General features: G+C 43.2%; 1 protein-coding gene across 1 annotated transcript in view; it reads left to right on the top strand.

The window, feature by feature from the left end:
- KHDRBS2 (KH RNA binding domain containing, signal transduction associated 2) overlaps positions 1-23954 on the top strand; it is a 1768831-nt gene that overhangs the window by 1386097 nt on the left and 358780 nt on the right. The window lies entirely within an intron of this gene.

Genomic DNA, 23954 nt, shown 5'->3' with positions numbered 1-23954 from the left:
TAATGATGCACAAATTAAGACAGTTTAGTCACTAACCCATGCACTCAGTGAGACACATTTAATCACTCACTCATACATTCAGTCATGCACCTACTAAATCCTTCGTCCAGACACTTATACATCCACTCATTCTTCAATATGTAAGACATATTTTAACTTTACAGAAACATAGTCACTGGATGTTGTCATCAGTGATGTCATCAGTGATGTCATTTGAGATGTCATCAGTGATGTCATCAGTGATGTCACTGACCATGTCATGAATGATGTAATATGTGACATCATCAGCAGTGGATTGCGGGTGCGCAATATATAGTTAGTGCAACTAACTATATATGGAATTTCAATGGTTTTGTGTGAGTAAAATAAGGTTTTTTAAATGCTAATTCCTAACTATATATGGTCTATAACCTATGGTTTTTTCAGTGAATATATATATATATATATATAGATAGATAGATAGATATATATATATATATATATATATATATATATATATATATATATATATATATATATATATATATAAAAACAGAGAGGTCAGGTTAGTTTCGAAAAACCACAAAACGGAGTCAAATGAGGAACACACACCCACTTTGGGTGGGAAAGAAAGCCCTCCCACACCGACCTAGTCAGTGTCATGCTTCATCATCGGGCCCCACCAAAGAGGCGGAGTGCCTCTTTGGTGTGCTGCGACGCCAGAAAGACTGCGGAGCTGGTTGTGTGAGAAGGGCGTGCTGTGAGGTAAAGTTACAATTAAAAGTGCCTAAAAAGGTATCAGAAAAAATTAATTTTAATTAGTGATCCCTAAGGCACAGAGAAAAAAAAGGTATTATGTGTCTGAATTTAGCTGCCAAGGTATTAGGATTGGTTAAATTCAGAAATACATTACATCAGTCAACATGTTTCTGCCATATGGGTGGTTTCAATTTACCAAGGCATTCATCAGGACTAAACCCCGGCGGTATGGACTCTCTAATCGTTCATACTAACCAGGGGACGTGAAAGTGAAAATCTAAAAAAGGGGGTGAAAAAGTGCTGAGAAAAGGAGAGCGGATTGCTTAATCCAAAAAAACTCCAAATTGTAGAGTATAACAGCACCTTTAACGTGAAAAACACAAACAAACACAGACAGACATACATATAATCAGTATCAGCCTTCATGTTTGATCATGGTGCTCCATAATATGTGGCATACGAGGTGTTCCCAAAGTAGACACTAAGTTTTAACACCATCCAAATAGCCCTGTGGGGATGATATCGTTACCTCTGGGAAGTGAAGTGCTAGAAGTGTCTTTTAAAATACGACGATAAATGGGGGTTAAAAACACGATCTGTGTACTCCTTATGAAGGGATCAATGGACCAAAAGGTCTGTGACCCCTTACGATGGTAACTCTTCTCCAGTGCTCAGGAACCTCTATGGGCAGTATTTTTGCCCCTAGTGTGGCCGGGCTCTATGTTGCTGATTTCGAGGCCAAATATATCCTACCACCTACCGCAGCTTTCTCATCGTCGATGCTCTTATGGAAGCGCTACATAGACGATATCCTGCTTCTCTGGATAGGAAGTGACAGTGACTTGGAAACTTTCTTGTCATGGATAAATACCCTAGACCACAACCTGAGGTTCACAAATACCAAAAGCAGAACAGACATTGTCTTCCTCGACGTTGTAATCTCAGTGAATGGAACTGGAATAACAACCAAAACCCACCACAAGCCTACAGCAAAAAACAACCTCTTGGAGTTCAGTAGTTTCCACCCTCGTCCTTTGAAAGAGAATCTTCCTTATGGACAATATCTCAGATTAAGGAGAAATTGCAGCACCCTATCTGACTTTAAAGAACAGTCCTCAAGTCTCACAGAAAAACTGAAAGATAGAGGTTATCCAGCACCTATCCTGAACAAGGGATTTAAGAGAGCAAGGAATCAACCAAGAGAAGTGCTTTTGGAAGAAAAGATAAATGACTCTGACTCAATACCCCTCACATGTGTAACCACATACAACAGTCTTTCGAATATGATGAAAAAAACAATCAATAGGCACTGAAATATTTTGACATCATGTAAAGAGAACTGGGAGAAACCCCTCTTCTCTTTTAAAAAAGGACGAAGTCTGAAAGATGCCTTGGTGCACACTCGCCCAAAAGAGAAACCACCCAATGTTATACCTACAGTAACTGCTGCATGGGGCCTGCCGAAAATCTTTGGACACTAGCCCTGCTCTGACTGCAGCGTATGTCACCTAACAGAACCAACTAAAACACTGTCGCTAGAAGTAGGAAAGATATGGACACAGAGAGAACACACTAATTGTAATACAATGAATGTTGTCTACCTGATAACCTGCCCTTGCCAACTCCGCTATGTCAGTATGACCACACGCAAGGTTAAACAGTGTATATGTGAACACCGAAGCAATATCAGATGTAAAAAAGTAACAACAAAGCTAAGTCGTCACTATCTGGAGAATAACCACACACCAAATGACATGAAGTGGACTGTAATTGAGGTGGTGAGGGGCACAACGAACATAACTAACAGACTCTTTGAGAAAGAGCAACGCTGGGTGTATCGCTTGGGCACCAATAATAACGGCCTGAACGACGACATCCCGTGGAACTCTGTACTATCCTGAATACAATCTGTTGTGAATCACACATTTTGAAATAACTGTCATATTTTCCCATTTATTGATTTTCCTATAAACCTAATGTGACTCCCCACATAGGTTTTCTCATAGTGCTCTCCCGTAATTAACATTATGAAACATTTTCTTCCCTTATTTGTTGCCCCATGAATTACAAAAGCGATATAGCAATCCATTCTCTGGAAATGGCTTATTCAACTTAACAGTGCCATTATCTAACCAACCGGATATAGTCTCTGTTGGCCAATGAACTACAAAAGCGGTATAGCGTATCCTTTCCCTGAAAATGGCTTATAATACCTAACAGTGCCATTATCTAACCAAATGGATAGATTTAACGATTACTTAGACATCCATTGAGTAATAAAGGACCGGTACCGACATTGACGCCAATCCGATTGGCCCAGAGTTCCAAGCCTCTTTCTGGATTCTGGCCGCGCCTCTCCTGACTGGGCGGGCGCGTTCCAAACCGCATTTTGGTTGGACACGCCCACCCGGAAGGGCGCGACGCAGAACACAAACGCTTTAAACACAGAGCCACCGGCCCCGCTCCCCATCGTCGGGGTCCGGTACTGAGGCAACTTCCAGGTGTACAGTGGGTTGTGAGCGCTGAGGGCGTAAGTGGTCCACTTCGACAGGAACGCTGCCATCCTACTATAACGAGCTAAGTGTTCATCCGTTTGTGCGGAGGTTTCAATCTAACCTTTTTCTTTTACAGGATGTGCCAGGCACGCTCCTACCCCCCTCCCGAGACCCATGGTGCAAGTAGCGCCCTGTTTTAAAGTGAGATATAATTTCGAGTTACCATCGTAAGGGGTCACAGACCTTTTGGTCCATTGATCCCTTCATAAGGAGTACACAGATCGTGTTTTTAACCCCCATTTATCGTCGTATTTTAAAAGACACTTCTAGCACTTCACTTCCCAGAGGTAACGCTATCATCCCCACAGGGCTATTTGGATGGTGTTAAAACTTAGTGTCTACTTTGGGAACACCTCGTATGCCACATATTATGGAGGACCATGATCAAACATGAAGGCTAATACTGATTATATGTATGTCTGTCTGTGTTTGTTTGTGTTTTTCACGTTACAGGTGCTGTTATACTCTACAATTTAAAGTTTTTTTGGATTGAGCAATCCGCTCTCCTTTTCTCAGCACTTTTTCACCCCCTTTTTTAGATTTTCACTTTCACGTCCCCTGGTTAGGATGGACGATTAGAGAGTACATACCGCCGGGTTTTAGTCCTGATGAATGCCTTGGTAAATTGAAACCACCCATATGGCAGAAACATGTTGACTGATGTAATGTATTTCTGAATTTAACCAATCCTAATACCTAGGCAGCTAAATTCAGACACATAATACCTTTTTTTTCTCTGTGCCTTAGGGATCACTAATTAACATTTATTTTTTCTGATACCTTTTTAGGCACTTTTAATTGTAACTTTACCTCACAGCAGGCCCTTCTCACACAACCAGATCCGCAGTCTTTCTGGCGTCGCAGCACACCAAAGAGGCACTCGGCCTCTTTGGTGGGGCCCGATGATGAAGCATGACACTGACTAGGTCGGTGTGTGAGGGCTTTCTTTCCCACCCAAAGTGGGTGTGTGTTCCTCATTTGACTCCGTTTTGTGGTTTTTTTAAACTAACCTGACCTCTCTGTTTTTGTTTATTCGCACTTAACCGGGGACTGAGAGAGTGTCCTTGAATCTCCCTACCTCTCCCATTGTTGTTATATATCCTAGCAGCGCATAGCTGTGAGAGTTTTTTACTGAAAGCAAGATAAATCTTTTATCTCTGCTTGTCTGATCTCCACACTCCTTTATTCTCACTTTGATACTTCACCATGGCGAACATGGGCTTGACATATTCTGAATCCGAAATTGAGGAATTAATATCGGATCCTGCAATATTTGCAGATCCACAAATATCACAAGCAATAGCCAACACCACTGAATGGGAGAACCTTACAGAGAAGAAAAGAGAGCACATACGTACCATTCTCCACTGCACTATCCTTAAGTAGTATCTGGTATCCAACGCAGCGCCTAAAGGTCTGCTAATCATGAATGCCCCCCGTATCTTTCTCAATGATGCCACCTTTAGAAAAGACTGGGCCATGATCGCGTGGCATTGTACGCGTGACTGGCTGGTCCTAATAATAAAAACAGCACTCAGACTTTCTGAGGCACTAATGGTGGAAATCAGAGAAACTGAATCCCACTTCAAGGCAACAATCACTGGTTTTAAGAAACAGTTGGACGAACTCAATAAAGAACTCAATGAGTATAAAGACAACCTTATGCAGTCAAAAGTAACTAAACTCCAAAAAGATCAGAAGAAATTTGACTTTGAAAAGGTGTACCCTTACTCTGCTGCAACCTTCACCCCACCAGCACGAAATGCCAATAAATCTGATCATTCAGATGATGACTCCTCCAACAGCAGTGGATCAAGCAACAACTCGTTTAAACAAACAAAGGGAAGAGGTAATCGTGGCAATAGGAACAATAGGGGTAGACAAGGCAACCAGGGCCAACATCAACAATGGCACCAACCACAAATGATGATGGGCCCTCCCCCTTGCGCCTTCCAACCACCTCAATATCCCTTTATGGGCTGGAATCCGGGCTTTATGCCCCCAGCAAATTTTCCCAATCAATACAGACAACCTTTTTTAGAGAGTGGCCGGAGGGGCCGTGGGAAAAGGAGAGGCAACAACAGAGTTTCCTGGGAAGAGGACGACTCTGTAGCGAATCACACCCGCAGCAACCAACAGCGAGGAACAAGCGGGATGTGAGCCTAGTGACCAATTTATCTACACGAGTACTAACCCCTACTGAGATTCAGGTACTGGAGAAAAGTTTAGGTTTTGTTCCAAAATACAGACCTGACAAGTTTAAGCTACACTGCGAACTTGCTGGCTTTTTTCGGAAACTAAAATTGAAAGCTTTTTTTGAAGGGAAAGACGACCCAAATGAGAGAACCAGGAAAGGTGACACAGGACTCAGACCGAGTTCCACTTTCACCCCTCCTCCACATACCGTACCTGCAGCCATCATAGCCTTTGAGCAGGCTGTATACAAAGATCTGGAATCCTATGATAATCCTAAGACATTTGGCAATTTCAGCACTGCTGAATACCAAGCACTACAACAACTGCAGAATGACTCCTCAATAACCATCAAGCCAGCGGACAAGGGAGGAGGCATTGTCATTCAAGATACGACGGACTATGAGAAGACCTGTAATGATATGCTTGGGGATATTAGAAACTATATCCCACTCACAACAGACCCTACTGCAGAACTGACCAGCAAAATCACAACTTTGGTCCAACAGGCAGAGGAACGGGGTCACTTATCTAAAAATGAAGCTGCGTTTCTGAAGAACACAAGCAGTGTTATACCATACTTCTATACACTGCCCAAAATGCATAAAAACCGATTGCCACGCCCCGGGCGCCCGATCGTGTCAGGTATTGGGTCTCTCCTTGAGCCCCTGTCACAGTTCTGTGACTATTTCCTGAAACCCCTAGTACAATCGACTCCTACTTACCTCAAAGATACCAAGAGCCTTTTACGAATACTATCGGAAGTGACGTTCACAGAGAACTCGGTCACTCTAGTGACTTCAGATGTAGAAAGCCTCTACACGAGCATCCCACAAGACGACACTATCAGAGTCCTGGAAGAATCATTGGATTCTATTGAATGGGATTATCAGACACCCAAGTCTTTTATCATCGAGTGTGCTACCATAGCCCTAAAAGAGAATTTCTTTTCTTTCAAAGACAAGCTATTTCTCCAGTGCTCAGGAACCTCTATGGGCAGTATTTTTGCCCCTAGTGTGGCCGGGCTCTATGTTGCTGATTTCGAGGCCAAATATATCCTACCACCTACCGCAGCTTTCTCATCATCGATGCTCTTATGGAAGCGCTACATAGACGATATCCTGCTTCTCTGGATAGGAAGTGACAGTGACTTGGAAACTTTCTTGTCATGGATAAATACCCTAGACCACAACCTGAGGTTCACAAATACCAAAAGCAGAACAGACATTGTCTTCCTCGACGTTGTAATCTCAGTGAATGGAACTGGAATAACAACCAAAACCCACCACAAGCCTACAGCAAAAAACAACCTCTTGGAGTTCAGTAGTTTCCACCCTCGTCCTTTGAAAGAGAATCTTCCTTATGGACAATATCTCAGATTAAGGAGAAATTGCAGCACCCTATCTGACTTTAAAGAACAGTCCTCAAGTCTCACAGAAAAATGGAAAGATAGAGGTTATCCAGCACCTATCCTGAACAAGGGATTTAAGAGAGCAAGGAATCAACCAAGAGAAGTGCTTTTGGAAGAAAAGATAAATGACTCTGACTCAATACCCCTCACATGTGTAACCACATACAACAGTCTTTCGAATATGATGAAAAAAACAATCAATAGGCACTGGAATATTTTGACATCATGTAAAGAGAACTGGGAGAAACCCCTCTTCTCTTTTAAAAAAGGACGAAGTCTGAAAGATGCCTTGGTGCACACTCGCCCAAAAGAGAAACCACCCAATGTTATACCTACAGTAACTGCTGCATGGGGCCTGCCGAAAATCTTTGGACACTACCCCTGCTCTGACTGCAGCGTATGTCACCTAACAGAACCAACTAAAACACTGTCGCTAGAAGTAGGAAAGATATGGACACAGAGAGAACACACTAATTGTAATACAATGAATGTCGTCTACCTGATTACCTGCCCTTGCCAACTCCGCTATGTCGGTATGACCACACGCAAGGTTAAACAGCGTATATGTGAACACCGAAGCAATATCAGATGTAAAAAAGTAACAACAAAGCTGAGTCGTCACTATCTGGAGAATAACCACACACCAAATGACATGAAGTGGACTGTAATTGAGGTGGTGAGGGGCACAACGAACATAACTAACAGACTCTTTGAGAAAGAGCAACGCTGGGTGTATCGCTTGGGCACCAATAATAACGGCCTGAACTACGACATCCCGTGGAACTCTGTACTATCCTGAATACAATCTGTTGTGAATCACACATTTTGAAATAACTGTCATATTTTCCCATTTATTGATTTTCCTATAAACCTAATGTGACTCCCCACATAGGTTTTCTCATAGTGCTCTCCCATAATTAACATTATGAAAAATGTTCTTCCCTTATTTGTTGCCCAATGAATTACAAAAGCGATATAGCAATCCATTCTCTGGAAATGGCTTATTCAACTTAACAGTGCCATTATCTAACCAACCGGATATAGTCTCTGTTGGCCAATGAACTACAAAAGCGGAATAGCGTATCCTTTCCCTGAAAATGGCTTATAATACCTAACAGTGCCATTATCTAACCAAATGGATAGATTTACTGATTACTTAGACATCCATTGAGCAATAAAGGACCGGTACCGACATTAACGCCAATCCGATTGGCCCAGAGTTCCAAGCCTCTATCTGGATTCTGGCCGCGCCTCTCCTGACTGGGCGGGCGCGTTCCAAACCTCGTTTTTGTTGGACACGCCCACCCGGAAGGGCGCGACGCAGAACACAAACGCTTTAAACACAGAGCCACCGGCCCCGCTCCCCATCGTCGGGGTCCGGTACTGAGGCAACTTCCAGGTGTACAGTGGGTTGTGAGCGCTGAGGGCGTAAGTGGTCCACTTCGACAGGAACGCTGCCATCCTACTATAACGAGCTTAGTGTTCATCCGTTTGCACGGAGGTTTCAATCTAACCTTTTTCTTTTACAGGATGTGCGAGGCACGCTCCTACCCCCCTCCCGAGACCCATGGTGCAAGTAGCGCCCTGTTTTAAAGTGAGATATAATTTCAAGTTACCATCGTAAGGGGTCACAGACCTTTTGGTCCATTGATCCCTTCATAAGGAGTACACAGATCGTGTTTTTAACCCCCATTTATCGTCGTATTTTAAAAGACACTTCTAGCACTTCACTTCCCAGAGGTAACGCTATCATCCCCACAGGGCTATTTGGATGGTGTTAAAACTTAGTGTCTACTTTGGGAACACCTCGTATGCCACATATTATGGAGCACCATGATCAAACATGAAGGCTGATACTGATTATATGTATGTCTGTCTGTGTTTGTTTGGGTTTTTCACGTTACAGGTGCTGTTATACTCTACAATTTGGAGTTTTTTTGGATTGAGCAATCCGCTCTCCTTTTCTCAGCACTTTTTCACCCCCTTTTTTAGATTTTCACTTTCACGTCCCCTGGTTAGGATGGACGATTAGAGAGTCCATACCGCCGGGGTTTAGTCCTGATGAATGCCTTGGTAAATTGAAACCACCCATATGGCAGAAACATGTTGACTGATGTAATGTATTTCTGAATTTAACCAATCCTAATACCTTGGCAGCTAAATTCAGACACATAATACCTTTTTTTTCTCTGTGCCTTAGGGATCACTAATTAAAATTTATTTTTTCTGATACCTTTTTAGGCACTTTTAATTGTAACTTTACCTCACAGCACGCCCTTCTCACACAACCAGCTCCGCAGTCTTTCTGGCGTCGCAGCACACCAAAGAGGCACTCGGCCTCTTTGGTGGGGCCCGATGATGAAACATGACACTGACTAGGTCGGTGTGTGAGGGCTTTCTTTCCCACCCAAAGTGGGTGTGTGTTCCTCATTTGACTCCGTTTTGTGGTTTTTTTAAACTAACCTGACCTCGCTGTTTTTGTTTATTCGCACTTAACCGGGGACTGAGAGAGTGTCCTTGAATCTCCCTACCTCTCCCATTGTTGTTATATATCCTAGCAGCGCATAGCTGTGAGAGTTTTTTACTGAAAGCAAGATAAATCTTTTATCTCTGCTTGTCTGATCTCCACACTCCTTTATTCTCACTTTGATACTTCACCATGGCGAACATGGGCTTGACATATTCTGAATCCGAAATTGAGGAATTAATATCGGATCCTGCAATATTTGCAGATCCACAAATATCACAAGCAATAGCCAACACCACTGAATGGGAGAACCTTACAGAGAAGAAAAGAGAGCACATACTTACCATTCTCCATGGCACTATCCTTAAGCAGTATCTGGTATCCAACGCAGCGCCTAAAGGTCTGCTAGTCACGAATGCCCCCCGTATCTTTCTCAATGATGCCACCTTTAGAAAAGACTGGGCCATGATCGCGTGGCATTGTACGCGCGACTGGCTGGTCCTAATAATAAAAACAGCACTCAGACTTTCTGAGGCACTAATGGTGGAAATCAGAGAAACTGAATCCCACTTCAAGGCAACAATCACTGGTTTTAAGAAACGGTTGGACGAACTCAATAAAGAACTCAATGAGTATAAAGACAACCTTATGCAGTCAAAAGCAACTAAACTCCAAAAAGATCAGAAGAAATTTGACTTTGAAAAGGTGTACCCTTACTCTGCTGCAACCTTCACCCCACCAGCACGAAATGCCAATAAATATGATCATTCAGATGATGACTCCTCCAACAGCAGTGGATCAAGCAACAACTCGTTTAAACAAACAAAGGGAAGAGGTAATCGTGGCAATAGGAATAATAGGGGTAGATAAGGCAACCAGGGCCAACATCAACAATGGCACCAACCACAAATGATGATGGGCCTTCCCCCTTACGCCTTCCAACCACCTCAATATCCCTTTATGGGCTGGAATCCGGGCTTTATGCCCCCAGCAAATTTTCCCAATCAATACAGACAACCTTTTTTAGAGAGTGGCCGGAGGGGCTGTGGGAAAAGGAGAGGCAACAACAGAGTTTCCTGGGAAGAGGATGACTCTGTAGCGAATCACACCCGCAGCAACCAACAGCCAGGAACAAGCGGGATGTGAGCCTAGTGACCAATTTATCTACACGAGTACTAAGCCCTACTGAGATTCAGGTACTGGAGAAAGGTTTAGGTTTTGTTCCCAAATCCAGACCTGACAAGTTTAAGCTACACTGCGAACTTGCTGGCTTTTTTCGGAAACTAAAATTGAAAGCTTTTTTTGAAGGGAAAGACGACCCAAATGAGACAACCAGGAAAGGTGACACAGGACTCAGACCGAGTTCCACTTTCACCCCTCCTCCACATACCGTACCTGCAGCCATCACAGCCTTTGAGCAGGCTGTATACAAAGATCTGGAATCCTATGATAATCCTAAGACATTTGGCAATTTCAGCACTGCTGAATACCAAGCACTACAACAACTGCAGAATGACTCCTCAATAACCATCAAGCCAGCGGACAAGGGAGGAGGCATTGTCATTCAAGATACGACGGACTATGAGAAGACCTGTAATGATATGCTTGGGGATATTAGAAACTATATCCCACTCACAACAGACCCTACTGCAGAACTGACCAGCAAAATCACGACTTTGGTCCAACAGGCAGAGGAACGGGGTCACTTATCTAAAAACGAAGCTGCGATTCTGAAGAACACAAGCAGTGCTATACCATACTTCTATACACTGCCCAAAATGCATAAAAACCGATTGCCACCCCCCGGGCGCCCGGTCGTGTCAGGTATTGGGTCTCTCCTTGAGCCCCTCTCACAGTTCTGTGACTATTTCCTGAAACCCCTAGTACAATCGACTCCTACTTACCTCAAAGATACCAAGAGCCTTTTACGAATACTATCGGAAGTGACGTTCACAGAGAACTCGGTCACTCTAGTGACTTTAGATGTAGAAAGCCTCTACACGAGCATCCCACAGGACGACACTATCAGAGTCCTGGAAGAATCATTGGATTCTATTGAATGGGATTATCAGACACCCAAGTCTTTTATCATCGAGTGTGCTACCATAGCCCTAAAAGAGAATTTCTTTTCTTTCAAAGACAAGCTCTTTCTCCAGTGCTCAGGAACCTCTATGGGCAGTATTTTTGCCCCTAGTGTGGCCGGGCTCTATGTTGCTGATTTCGAGGCCAAATATATCCTACCACCTACCGCAGCTTTCTCATCGTCGATGCTCTTATGGAAGCGCTACATAGACGATATCCTGCTTCACTGGATAGGAAGTGACAGTGACTTGGAAACTTTCTTGTCATGGATAAATACCCTAGACCACAACCTGAGGTTCACAAATACCAAAAGCAGAACAGACATTGTCTTCCTCTTCATTGTAATCTCAGTGAATGGAACTGGAATAACAACCAAAACCCACCACAAGCCTACAGCAAAAAACAACCTCTTGGAGTTCAGTAGTTTCCACCCTCGTCCTTTGAAAGAGAATCTTCCTTATGGACAATATCTCAGATTAAGGAGAAATTGCAGCACCCTATCTAACTTTAAAGAACAGTCCTCAAGTCTCACAGAAAAACTGAAAGATAGAGGTTATCCAGCACCTATCCTGAACAAGGGATTTAAGAGAGCAAGGAATCAACCAAGAGAAGTGCTTTTGGAAGAAAAGATAAATGACTCTGACTCAATACCCCTCACATGTGTAACCACATACAACAGTCTTTCGAATATGATGAAAAAAACAATCAATAGGCACTGGAATATTTTGACATCATGTAAAGAGAACTGGGAGAAACCCCTCTTCTCTTTTAAAAAAGGACGAAGTCTGAAAGATGCCTTGGTGCACACTCGCCCAAAAGAGAAACCACCCAATGTTATACCTACAGTAACTGCTGCATGGGGCCTGCCGAAAATCTTTGGACACTACCCCTGCTCTGACTGCAGCGTATGTCACCTAACAGAACCAACTAAAACACTGTCGCTAGAAGTAGGAAAGATATGGACACAGAGAGAACACACTAATTGTAATACAATGAATGTCGTCTACCTGATTACCTGCCCTTGCCAACTCCGCTATGTCGGTATGACCACACGCAAGGTTAAACAGCGTATATGTGAACACCGAAGCAATATCAGATGTAAAAAAGTAACAACAAAGCTGAGTCGTCACTATCTGGAGAATAACCACACACCAAATGACATGAAGTGGACTGTAAATGAGGTGGTGAGGGGCACAACGAACATAACTAACAGACTCTTTGAGAAAGAGCAACGCTGGGTGTATCGCTTGGGCACCAATAATAACGGCCTGAACTACGACATCCCGTGGAACTCTGTACTATCCTGAATACAATCTGTTGTGAATCACACATTTTGAAATAACTGTCATATTTTCCCATTTATTGATTTTCCTATAAACCTAATGTGACTCCCCACATAGGTTTTCTCATAGTGCTCTCCCGTAATTAACATTATGAAAAATGTTCTTCCCTTATTTGTTGCCCCATGAATTACAAAAGCGATATAGCAATCCATTCTCTGGAAATGGCTTATTCAACTTAACAGTTCCATTATCTAACCAACCGGAAATAGTCTCTGTTGGCCAATGAACTACAGAAGCGGTATAGCGTATCCTTTCCCTGAAAATGGCTTATAATACCTAACAGTGCCATTATCTAACCAAATGGATAGATTTACCGATTACTTAGACATCCATTGAGTAATAAAGGAACGGTACCGGCATTGACGCCAATCCGATTGGCCCAGAGTTCCAAGCCTCTTTCTGGATTCTGGCCGCGCCTCTCCTGACTGGGCGGGCGCGTTCCAAACCTCGTTTTGGTTGGACACGCCCACCCGGAAGGGCGCGACGCAGAACACAAACGCTTTAAACACAGAGCCACCGGCCCCGCTCCCCATCGTCGGGGTCCGGTACTGAGGCAACTTCCAGGTGTACAGTGGGTTGTGAGCGCTGAGGGCGTAAGTGGTCCACTTCGACAGGAACGCTGCCATCCTACTATAACGAGCTAAGTGTTCATCCGTTTGCACGGAGGTTTCAATCTAACCTTTTTCTTTTACAGGATGTGCCAGGCACGCTCCTACCCCCCTCCCGAGACCCATGGTGCAAGTAGCGCCCTGTTTTAAAGTGAGATATAATTTCGAGTTACCATCGTAAGGGGTCACAGACCTTTTGGTCCATTGATCCCTTCATAAGGAGTACACAGATCGTGTTTTTAACCCCCATTTATCGTCGTATTTTAAAAGACACTTCTAGCACTTCACTTCCCAGAGGTAACGCTATCATCCCCACAGGGCTATTTGGATGGTGTTAAAACTTAGTGTCTACTTTGGGAACACCTCGTATGCCACATATTATGGAGCACCATGATCAAACATGAAGGCTGATACTGATTATATGTATGTCTGTCTGTGTTTGTTTGTGTTTTTCACGTTACAGGTGCTGTTATACTCTACAATTTGGATTTTTTTTTTGGATTGAGCAATCCCCTCTCCTTTTCTCAGCACTTTTTCACCCCCTTTTTTAGATTTTCACTTTCACGTCCCCTGGTTAGGATGGACGATTAGAGAGTACATACCGCCGGGGTTTAGTCCTGATGAATGCCTTGGTAAATTGAAACCACCCATATGGCAGAAACATGTTGACTGATGTAATGCATTTCTGAATTTAACCAATCCTAATACCTTGGCAGCTAAATTCAGACACATAATACCTTTTTTTCTATGTGCCTTAGGGATCACTAATTAAAATTTATTTTTTCTGATACCTTTTAAGGCACTTTTAATTGTAACTTTACCTCACAGCACGCCCTTCTCACACAACCAGCTCCGCAGTCTTTCTGGCGTCGCAGCACACCAAAGAGGCACTCGGCCTCTTTGGTGGGGCCCGTTGAAGAAGCATGACACTGACTAGGTCGGTGTGTGAGGGCTTTCTTTTCCACCCAAAGTGGGTGTGTGTTCCTCATTTGACTCCGTTTTGTGGTTTTTTGAAACTAACCTGACCTCTCTGTTTTTGTTTATTCGCACTTAACCGGGGACTGAGAAAGTGTCCTTGAATCTCCCTACCTCTCCCATTGTTGTTATATATATATATATATATATACATATATGCATCATAATCATGAGTTTAGTGCACTCTCACAAGTTAGAGTGCTATGAGCGCTCTATCACTTCTAAGTACTGGTGTTGTTAAAGATACTTGAAAGAGCACTTTACAGTTGAGCTAGCCAGCCACCATCTTTTTCCCTATCAAGCTGTGCAGTTTAGTCAATGAGAAAAGTAGAAAGTGACAGAAAATCTAAGTTGACAGTTTTAAACTCCATGGGCCGTATTAAATAAGGTGCCCGGGTGGCGCAACGGGCATTTGTACCTGTTTTACACGCCCCCGGAGCACTTTGGTATTATAGAAGGGGACACAGACGCTTGTGCATCCCCTTCTATAATAGCAATAGCGCTGGTGCACTTAAAGCTCCAGCGCTATCAGCAGAGGGTGTTCCTTCATTTGTATAGAGGTGTGCCCTACGAAATTAGGGAATTCATTAACTCTGCACCAGCAGCATATTACAGACGTGGGCACAGAGTCAAAGAAGCCCTCGGTAGGTGCACTGACAGTGCGCCATTTAAAAGGTGGCACACTCTCAGTGTGCCTCCTGACAGTAGCCCTCGGCAGGGGGTAAAGGGGTCCCATGGACCCCCCAGAACTCCCCTTACTGGCGGGTGCAGTCACTGACTACACCCGCCTGCAAGGGGATCTCTAAACCCCTTTGATACTGCAGACGGGTGCCACCTCCATTGTGAAAATATGGAGCTGCTTCTCCATGTATTCACATGAATGCGCTGCCTCCAGGGCAGCGCAAGTTCGCGGCTGCCCTAGGGGCAGAGCATTAACCATAGTGGGGCGCATTGGCATTGTTTGCACACAGCACATCTTTTCAAAGGTGCGCCGGGCACAAACAATGTCAATGCGCAACACTGCTCCATATGTTTTCAATTTGCCCTTTTTGCGGGGTTACTCCAGATTTCTGCCTTCAGTTACTGGATCCATTTTTTGTTGGCTCTGTGACTTTGTGAAATTTAACTAACTAGTGCTAACTAGTGGAAAAGTACTTCTTCCCTCTGTTTCAAACATGTTAAAATTATTATACTCTGAATTGCCACATTAAATGTACTGAACCATCCTTAGCCGATAGTAATACCTGTACCCAGGGCCATTAAATTAAATTCTACTAGTGGGCTGCAGCACTCATTGTGCCACCCACTAAAGTACCACTGTAAAAGCCAGTCTACAGGTCTTGCAACTGCAGCTTGTGTGCCCGTGAGTATGCAGTTTTAAGCTACTATTTTGCTGAAACCTTTCTTTTTGATACTTATAATTCAATACAAGTCAATAATACTTTATTCGGTCAATCTAGACAATCAAAACACATTACATAAATCATATATGTTACCTAAAATCAAACTAAATACATAAATTCCTTTAAAAAGCAGTTAATACGTATTAATTTCCATTTTGACATAAATGACAACAATCTAAGACCATTTGTGCAAATTGCAAGTTAAGACTAGACATTAAAGAGAAAGATACAAGGTTGAAAGACAATAAAACACAGCACAGAGAAGCCTCCTTAAGAGTTGTCTTCTAATAAAAGGCAAAATGATAAGCATGTAAAGTGCAGATACCTCAGTGGATTAACAAAAACAGATTAATTGCGTTCAATACTTAACATTAAAAATACCACAGTTAAATATGTGCAACTATTGACCTATGCACGCAAAATCGATAGGTGGCCCTCTATTCCTCACATAGCTTTTCCCAGAGTCTAAGAGTTCCTGAGAGAAAACTTGAAACCCCAAAGCAGACAATGGGGGAAGCTAAAATTTGTAAATACAACAACGCAGGCCGTACTTGTACAAAATGTTTTTTTCTTATCAACGGAGTAATGAATTTGAGCCTAAGGATAAAATGAAAATCACAAAAATAATATTAAATGTATTGTGTCCTCTAAAAGCCGATAGAGCACATGTCCTGGCAGGCAAAAAAACCCAAAGCTGCTTTTCACTGTGGCAAGGCAGGCTCTCAAATAGGCTGACAATGGTTTATACTATTATGTATAATTACTGCTAAATTCAGTTTGGTAGTAGCTAAAAATTATTTAAGGACTCATTTTACTATTATTAAAACATCCAAATTACTAGCAAGTTGGATTTCATATTACTATTTCAGAACTTACACTTTTGGAAAGTTGCAATTTGTTGGTCTAAAAGCAAAAGCAAAACGAACAGATGATGGACAGTATGCTTAACAAAGCAAACATTCACACCCAGTCACAGATTTGGGTTTAATAAATAGTTTTTATGCTCACCATGCCATCCTTGTTTGCACCGAGCCATATGCAAATCAGTCTTGACCTTGCTCCTTATAGGAACAGTCCAGCCCTAACTGCCAGGCCAGGTTCTCTCTGAACCCGAAACAAGCATCCTTGGACCGGTTGTGGAGTAATGCAAAATACTTTCCTGCCTGTGTCTAGCTGACATCTGACGCCTAATGGCTGTTCTGTGGCGAGATGTGTATTGCTCCCAGACAGTCATAAAAGGGATCCGGGAGTGGGGAAGAAGACACCTCAATTTACAGGATGGCTTAGGGGGCTGTGCCCAGCACCTTCCTGACCTTTAAGAAATGCCTACCTTGTCACTAGCTGATGGAGCTCACTCTTAGACCTGACTCCACTTTGTTTTTCAAGTCAGGCTTGCACCAAACCCAGACAGAGAGCAGGAATTTACTAGAATTGGTTTTGGGGTGGACAAAGGATTACCCTCCATCCACAGGCTGGCACCAGGCATAAACATGGAACCCACAGACTTCTACTCAGAACAGTCCTGGCCCCATGACAATCAGAGGAAGGACAGCTCTCCTGTCTGAAGAACCTGAACAAAGACTGGACCTGCTTGCCTTAAATATAAGGTCCCAGAAGTGACTCGAAGGGTCAGATAGGTGGCTTACTGCTTAAGTTACAGGGATACAACAAGCTTCCAGAGACCATTTCCCTGCAACTGACCAACTGACCAGTACCAATTGGACCTACCCAGCAATTGAGCCCAGTTGGAGAGAGTCCTAACTCCCAAGGAATGGCCCTCAGTCCCTGGACCCTTAGCTGGTGTTACAGTGAACTCCTCCTTTCCCCAAACTGCAAGATCCCAGACTTGGAAACTTTTTGCCAACTTATTTTCCAGAGAACCTAAGGAGATCAGGATTGCCATCAAAGCCACAATGATCAACATTGAATTGCTTGTCAGCCTTGGCTTGCTGGTATGCCCCTCTGAAGAAGATTAGGTTTTCAGAAAATGTTCTAAGTCTGAAAGTAGAGGGCTTCACTGAGACCGACGCTGAGCCAAAACCAATCGACATCAAGGCCATCATGTGCATGAACTCCTGACTTTTCCCACTTGAAGCGTTACTTCCTCTGTCCACAACTGTTCCAGGACCTTGTGTTGCAGCAGCCCACCGTTGTTGAGCCCAACTATGGATTCAATTTGCAGCTTGAGCCTGCAGATGACTTGTTGATGACCCCTTTTTCTCCGTAAATGTTTTCTAAGTCAGAAGGTCCACTTTCAACCAAGACAAAACGGGTCCCTGTTGCCGACTCGCAATCCATTCTGGTTGGATTTAACATTTGATTTTGATCTGTTCTACTAGGGGCAGATGACTATGGTTGTCATTTTGTCCTTTTTGGTGCTATTTAATTTTTAAAAAACTCATAGGTCTGATTTATGAGGCCTTGCAACAATTTTGGGCTGCTGTTGCATCACTTTTTGTGACACATCAGCGGCCTAAAACATGCCCAATGTTGCGTCCTATTTGCAAAGTGACACATCTAAACAGATGCAACACTTTGTAAACCCCTGTGCTACATTATACATGTGTCCGGTACAATGTATGCAGGGGAGAGGAGTGTTCCCACTCAAGTAAGCCTTGTATAATTGACAGTGAAATATTTGAGATTTCCCTGCACCACTTCTAGGACTCAAATGCGTCAGAACTTTACACCTGCTATAAAGCAGGTCTAAGGGTAATGCAGTGTTGTATCCATAGCCCGCCCCCCTGAATTGCTGGAGTTCCGTCACTCTTCTGTAAAACTGACGTATCTGTCATTCCTTGTCACATGATGCATCATACAATAAATATGACACATCCATCATGTCGCCAGGAGGGCGCAATGAAAAGTGATGCATTGCTGTTTTCACGCAGCGTCACTTTTTATAAATGAGGCCCCATATCTCTGGTTCTACTTATAGGATGTTTGTGATTTTGATGTTAATTCATTTATTAAAACTGACTCTATTTTTGTAAATTGGTTTGGGATTTTTCTTGTTTTAAGTGTTTTACCTTATTACTGTTTGAGTGCTCCATAATTCCTTAATATATTGCCTCTACATTAAATATGATTGCTCCTGCTACTACCAGAGGGTTAAGCACAGGTTTCATTTAGTGACTTTTCTAGTTCACTGTGACAATGATTGTAGTTATTATATGAGGTGAATTCTCATCTCCCTTAACTGATACTTCAATTTCTTCCACCAAAGAATTAGCTACTTATTATTTTAAGGTTGTTTCAGCGTGTATATTGCAATGACCATACATAGGGGCCAGGAGCGTGTTTCTGAAACAGTGTGACAGTTTCAAAGCAGAATTGGGAAAATAGGAGTACTTAATGTTATAAAACATTATTGTGGATTCCTTTGGGCTCCTGTAAAAATATTTCACATAGAATAAACAGTTTCTGACTATTAATGTAGTTTTTTGATTACGTTCATTGGTTATGATAAGAGAAAAACTAAACATTGAAAAAGTTGCTCATACAAGGCTACAGAGTACAGGGCTGTACATTAAAGTGTACCCTGACCGTACGTCATGTGGGTAGGATTTAATTCATGCCTATTTTTGTCAAAATAAGTAAATAATGAAATCTGGTAGTGAATGGATGCTGCGCTCAATGAACGTTTCTTGGTGCTCAGAATACTACATTTGGAAGAGAATCCAGTCTCACTTGCGGTTTTAGACATGCAAGAAGCCATTAAATGTCTCTTAGTGCTCTGAAATCACTATGAGAAGTACTCTGGATAGTCATTCAGCCTTTGCCATTCTCATTCAGCCCATCCCAGACAAGATTCTGAGGCAATGCGAGACAATATCTTAGATAATTGTCTGTTCCACTGCTATTACTTCCGAACTGCTCTCAGTTTAAAGTGGAAAAGGATCACGGAGTAAGTAAGGTGCATTAGCTGCAACCAGTAAAGTGAAACCATTAGTGCAAAATCAGAAAGGTTCCCGGAAACCAAATTGCAGCGTTTTCTAACTGTCATGTGTACAGTCAATGAAAACAAAATCCTCTTTGGTCTATAACTACAGCGTGGATATATTCTTGTTTACTCTCTTCCTAGAATATTTTTCATTAATGTGGGTTTTACATATACATAACCCCTAATATTCTGCAGCAAATATACATAATTTAAAACTACATTTCAGCATTTGTGTACGAAGCATTCACCAATTATGAATTTATAGTGTTGTTTGGAGAAACATAAGTGATAATTATCGCTAGGTTGGCTTAGCGGCAATAATTTTATCGCCGTGTAGCGACGATTTTTATCGCTTAGGAGCCTTGATATTATCAAGGTTTATCTCCTAAGCGATAAAAATCGTCCGAAATGCATGAATATCGCTGAAAAGTCTGAGATATTCATGCATTACCGAGCAAATGCTCTTAGCCATGTTATCCACCTCCCATTGGATAAGATGGCTAAGAACTGCTCAGGGCAGGTGTTAGCTTTTGGAGATATTCGCGCTTAGCGCGAATATCTCCAAAGTTGGTAATAAGAGCTAGCGATGTATCTTGGGACGCCCACTTTGCATGTCATTAGTGATAAATATCTCTGATATGCAAAGCGGGGCCCAAGATGGTCGCTATCTCCTACTAGCTGTCGCTAACTGGTGTTAGCGACAGCTAGGTAATAAGGAGATCATTTTATCTCCGCTTTCTTGGCTTTTAAAGCCAAAAAAGAGGAGATAAATCCCTTGATAATATGCCCCATAATACTTCAAATGTGATAAGCATGGCTAAGAAGATAACTGAGAAAGTGGGGCCATATTATCAAGCAAGGGCGATACATTATCGCCGCTTTTATCGGCAGGAAACTGCCGCTAAAGCGGCGATAATGGGCTTGATAATATGCCCTTGTGAATTCCCATAGCAGCCTAGGTTCTGGTGTTAACCTGGGCTGCTATGGGTATTGACAAGGACATATTATCAAGCCCATTATTGCCGATTTAGTGGCAGTTTCCTGCCGAAAAAGCAGCGATAAATTTATCGACTTTTCTTGATAATATGCCCCGTAGTTACCTGTAGTCCTTGGGTGGAAAAATTCTATCCAAGAGAAGGCCATGCAAAAAAAGAGCCTTTCTGCTGCGTTTGAGTTCCGAGTACATGCAATTACAAGACATTAGAAAAATATTTACAATTTAAATTATCTCAAACACTGCCATCACAGTCATCACTATGGGTCAGATTCACAGATATTTTCATATTTTAAAAAATTCACAAAATCTAAATGAGTAGCGTTGGCCATCTATGCATAGTGTAGATTTTAAGGGATGCTTGTGGTCCACAAGGCATGCTTTATTGGGGAGTGCTTGAAGGAAATTCGCAAAGGCAACGTATTTTTCATTTACAAAAAATGATTCATTTCAGAAGATGCTGTTCTTCTACCACCCCATAAAATATGGGAATGTACCAATTGCGTTGCCAAACAAAAAGGAATTTACTCCTCCATTTTGCAGATCTGACATTCGAGTTGAAAATATTCTGCAAATGAACGAGATTTTGGCTCTGGCCACCAACATTTTTCAGGCAAAATTCAGAGAAATTGTTTCTTTTCTACACTTTTCATACATTAATGTAGCATAGTGCTTCCCACATTTTTTAGAATCTTGGCTCAACTTCTAGAACTACAATTTTAACCCCCTAGCTATTATCAACATCAAGTGGGCAATGTTTAATGTAACTAAAGCATCTTGTGGTGGCACCAAACAAGACCAAAATGACAAAAATCCAAAATACATGTATCAAAAATTGGTTCCTTGCAAAAATAAACATGTGAAACAAAATATCTCCACCTGGGACTATTATGAAGTCGCAACAGGCACAAAGCCAAAGTATGGTGCAGTCCATCAGGTTTGTGGGCGGGGCACAGAGTACAATGGACCCCACAAATACCAGTACCTTGGAAATGAAGTCAAAAGACGATGCACAGCATCGTGGAGGTGATCAGTCAGTGCTGAGATGAGGCTGGTTCCCTTCTGCCACCAGGGAGGTGAGGCATCGAGTCTGTGAGGAGGCGAGGTGTCAAGTCCAGGACAGGGAAGTTAGGTGGCGGCGGCAGTGAGGCGATGCATCATTGAAGAGTTTGTGAAGTTACCCTTGTTGGTTATCGGCTCCGTGATAACGTGATGGTGGTGTTGGTGGTGACAGCGTCATTGTGACTGCTGGCACTGGAAAGGCCGATAATTGCAGTCATCAGTAAGCATCGGAGGGCATTGGAGCTGTTGTGCGGCAGAGCGGCGTGTCGTGCACTTCATGAGAGGTGCCCCCGGTCCAAGTTGCAGTGTCACTGGCTGCATTGCTGACGGCATCAGAGTTGCTTTTCTTGCTTTGTAGCACCAACCAAACAATTTCCAGGGCCCAGGAATTGTAAGTTATATCCCTTTGAATACTGGAGTCCACAGAGGAGTACAGGTGCTCGTCAATGGGTGCAGGTAAAGTCTTTGTGGCCCTGAGACTTCAGAACAGGTGGCAAGCACACATAAGCCCTTGTATATTCTTATTCAAGCAGGTTCACTGCAAAGTTCCAGTCTTTGTCATTTCCTTGGCAGAAGCAGCAACTTCAGGTCAACCCAGCATAGCAACAGAGCTAGCAGTCAGTACTCCTCCTTACAGCTCTCCAGCTCTTCTCCTTGGCAGAGGTTCCTCTTGAGTCCAGAAATGATTAATTCTCTGGGGTTCAAGGTCCAATATTTATACCCCATTTTCTATTTGTTCTCTTTGGACGTTGGAAGCTGCACTAGAGAGAGGACTCACTCGGAGGCGGCTGGTGCTGTGACCCCTTTGTGTTGACCTGCCCTGCCCTGTCCTGCCGCCAAGACTCGCCGCACCGCTTCGCGGCGTTTGTCTTTGTGGAGGGGCTGCCGTGGATCTTGTGTGCACCGGGGGCGAGACTAACATCTGCAGGGGAGGAGCGCAGGGACTCGCTTGATCAGGAGTCCCTGCACGGCGTTCTACCGCTTGCCGGCGCCCCCTGCTAGCCCCGCCCGCGGCCTGTCACGCGCCCTGATAATCTGCTCCTCCTCCCGCCTCGCTGGACGCCGGGCGAAGCCCGGGCAAAGGGCGGGCCCTCTGTTGCCCTCAGGATCCGAGGGAGGCCGGGCTGGGCCAACTTTCTGACATTTCTGGTATTCTGCCCATCATCCCAAAGTAAAGTGTCATACTAGTTAGTAAGTGCTAACACAGTGGGGTTGTGTTCCTACTTCCCATAGTTGTTTATATGTCCTTGTGCCCTATATTGCTTTAAGCCCTAATTGCAATACATCATTAGTTCGAGCTCAACAAAAGGATCACTGCCTTTGGCTAATGGTGGCAATAAAGGGACATTGGATGACTTTGTGTTTAGGGTAGTTCCAGATACTGAGAGGGAAAGTCTACTCGCAGAGCGACGCGCTGAGCGACGCCGCTCTGTTGAATCACTTAAAAACAAACGTCACTCCCCTGGTCCTTCGCAGCTAGACACATCTTTGCATATTAGTTGTCCCGACGTGAATGAGGATTCTGATACTATATTTAATAGTATCCCAATCCCACTCCTTTTGCAAGATGTATCTTCTACTCTGGATTTTGTTCCATCTTCTTCCTGCGAACTATTGCCAGTAGTGGAGGTTATATCTGACAAACCCTTACCGGTGGCAAAGGCTATGCGGAAAAAGCCTATTAATACAAAGCAACCTATAACACAAGGCTCACCCCCAAGAAAAAGAAGGAGAAGGGGAACTGACCCTCAGAGGAAAAAGATCAGCCATACTGACTTTGGCAAATCTGCTAAAGGCTAGCCACCAAAGACATCCACTATACCAGTACAAGGTTCCCCAGCACAACGGTTGATACGAGACCTTCCCGATGTGGATCTGAAGGGAACTATGGAACAGTTAATTAAATGCTCAACTTTGCTGTTGATGGAGAGACTAGCTAGATTAGAAGATTGCCTTAAATCACTAGAGGAAGCACTTGCGGTAAACTCAGGGGTTCCAAAGCATAATGTGATGCCAGCATTGGCTCCCCCACCTATGGTACAAGTTTCAAATATTATTGCTAAAAAAAATCCTCATACTATTGGGCCGGGAAATCTCAAATCCCCAAAGTCAGTCATCCACAATCCTATGCCCCAAACTGCACAATATGTTCCCAGAGAGGCACAGGAGGGAGAGAGACC

Source organism: Lissotriton helveticus, chromosome 6, assembly GCF_964261635.1.
Source record: "Lissotriton helveticus chromosome 6, aLisHel1.1, whole genome shotgun sequence".
In the NCBI taxonomy this organism is placed as follows: Eukaryota; Metazoa; Chordata; class Amphibia; order Caudata; family Salamandridae; genus Lissotriton; species Lissotriton helveticus.
Note: the sequence above shows the minus strand (reverse complement) of the source record. Positions and strands in the feature narration are given on the sequence as shown.